Genomic DNA, 2,827 nt, shown 5'->3' on the forward strand with positions numbered 1-2,827 from the left:
TCAAAACCTGACAGATTTCTTTTCCAGTTTCCAACAGTGTTGAGAGAATACTATCATGATCAGATAGGTGTAGAGAATGCTATGATTCACTCTTACAGGTAAAGAAGTCATTATTAATTTTTTGCAGTATTTATTAATGGAACAATCAGCTTAACACAAACTTACACATTCTTTGGAAATACTGATTTTTTTTTAAAGCTTACAATGTTGGGGAAGGAATTTTCTTGATAAGAAGAAAAGATGCAGAAGGAAATTTCACTTTCAGTCATTTCCACCTCCTCAACTTTTATGTGTGAACAAAGAAGGAAGCTCAGGCATTATATATTCCAAGGCTACACGGTACACCAGTTTCTTTAAAGCTCTAGTTCCACATGGGGCCTGACATGTGAGTCTGAGACCAAACCTGGGAAGCATGCTGCTATTGCTGCCACTGCTGCTCCTGCTGCTGCTGCTGCTGCTGCAGGTTCCTTCCTGAAAAGTGTGCAGCAAAGCCTGGTTTGAGATGACGTCCCAGGAAAGAGGGACAGGTGCACCATTCTGCCCCAACACAGGAGGATGCTGGATGTCAATCACAGGGGGCTGGTGCAGGAAGGAGAGAGGTCTGTTTTCCAGAAACTTGACCAGAGGGAGATGTGGATCCTGGGATGCTTCTCTGCTCAACTTTCTCAGATGAGCACATCAGGCAAGGAGAGGACATGTGTGTGCTCACCTGGAATTGAGGAAGTTGTCTGGTTTCAGGTTTCATGTGAAAGTAGATTCCTCTTAGGGCTCATTTTTCTGATGGTCTTCAGGGAGCCGGAGGGGCACCCATTGTCCTGGGCATCCTGGCTGTGCAAGAGCTCTGGTCACCTTTTCCCCCAGGGCTCTGGACTAAGAAATCGGAGGGAGTCTGTGGTGAAACCATCAGAGCAGGGCTTCGTTTCCCCTTGCCGAGATAGGCTGGTGACTGTGATAACTGGTCTGGAAATAGAAAGTAGGAGACAGGGCTGGGACAATAAAGGGGGGTGGCAGTGATACTTGCTATTCTCATAGGGGCCAGGTGTGTCTTCACTAGAAAGGTGAGACTTGAGTCAAGTTCAAAAAAAGGTGAGTGATATCAATGAAGAGTCTTCTAAATGGAAGGGAAATCATATGCAAAGGCCCTGGGGCAGGAGCATACCATGTATGTCCAAAAGCAGCAAGCCTGTGGCCATAGGAGACAGCTTAGGACATGACCTCAGAGAGGTGACAGTAGGGTGACAGAAAGCCATGGCAGGGCTGTGACCTCATGGGACCCTGTTTCACTGGGCCATCCTGGCTAGTGTTGAGAACAGATGACACAAGGTTAAGGATGGGCAAAGGAAGTCAATAATGAAGCTTTTCCAGGAAGTCAGGCAAGAGATGGGCTCCAGTATGGACCAGACAGGTGGCCTTGGATGGAGGGGTTGGTGCTATTCTGGGTACCTATTGAAGATGGAGCTCACAGGATTTGCTGATGGGTTTGATATTGGGAATGGGAGAAAAGAGGAATTGAGGTAAGTCTGAGCTCTTGTGGGTTGTCCCGATCAAGGTGAAGGAGGAGGTTTCTGGGGGTAGGAGGTAGTCCATGTTCTACCTGCTGAGGAAGGTGCCTTTCACAGTGGACCTGCTAATGTTTGTGTCTGGGAGAACTCTGAACTTCTACCCCTTCAGCAACTTTCAAGTACAAGTCTTCCCCACTTTTCTCAAAGTTCCTGGGAGGACACTTGGCTTTTTTGAAAGATCTATGTTATTACCCAGCTCCAGTAGCAGGAAGTAACCTGAAGAGTATTTCTCTCTTATGAAAAAAGCCAAAAAGTGAGCATCACATTCAACATCTCTTTTGTGGGGAACCACTACAGAGGCGGCGTGCACCCCAGCCAGCTCCTTCCTGAGCACTGATCTCCATGTCCAGCCACCAACGCTTTGAATTGTGTCTGTGAGCATCTGCTGTGCTTTATCTCCATTTATTTCTGGCATCTGTTAAGATGTTGTGCTTTGAGGTCTAAGAAGAGCCAAAGAGAAGGAACTTTTGGTGTCTGAGCATGCTCACTCATTTTTCTGTAGAAATGAATGGTAATTCCTTTTTCCATTTATGCCACTTCTGCTGTGAAAAGTTTCCTAGGAACATTGTATTTTCAAGTAGCGGGGGAGCCTGTACCCCATCCTGCAGGGTTAGCTTTCGTCTTCATACTGCACAGAATATTCCCTGACTTGTGGATTTTATCACTCAAACATGGCACCTCTGACTACCTTCACCCATTTCCCCCCACCATCCCTGAATCTGGAACCACCCATCTGTTCTCATTATGTATGCATTCAGTATTTTTTTTTCCCATGTGGAATGTCCATGAGAGCCTCTGGTGGTTGTCTGTGTCTGAGTTACTTAGCATAATGCTCCCAAGGTCGATATTCCATGTCTGGTTATTGTGAATAATGCTGCCATGAACATGGTAGTGCATCTCTTTTGGAGGGAGTGTTTTTGTGTTTGCCCAAGAAATATTCAGTAGAGCAATTACCAGGTCATGTGGTAGTTCTATTAACTTTTTTCCAGAAGCTCCATAGCATTTGTCACAGTGGCTGCACCAATTTCCATTCCCTCCAACAGTGCCCAGGGTCCCCTGGTGTACACACCCTTGACCACACCTGGTGTCTGTCTCTGGGACGATTGCCATTCCCACACTTGTGAGGTGATAGCTGATTGCAGTTTTGACTTCAGTTTCCTGACGACAGTTAGTAATGTTGAACAACTTTCTCTGTGTTTGTTGGCCACCTGTATGCCATCTTTGGAAAGCATCTATTCACATATTCTCCCCACTTTTTATTCAGT

The sequence above is a fragment of the Meles meles genome, chromosome 9 (assembly GCF_922984935.1).
Source record: "Meles meles chromosome 9, mMelMel3.1 paternal haplotype, whole genome shotgun sequence".
Taxonomy (NCBI): Eukaryota; Metazoa; Chordata; class Mammalia; order Carnivora; family Mustelidae; genus Meles; species Meles meles.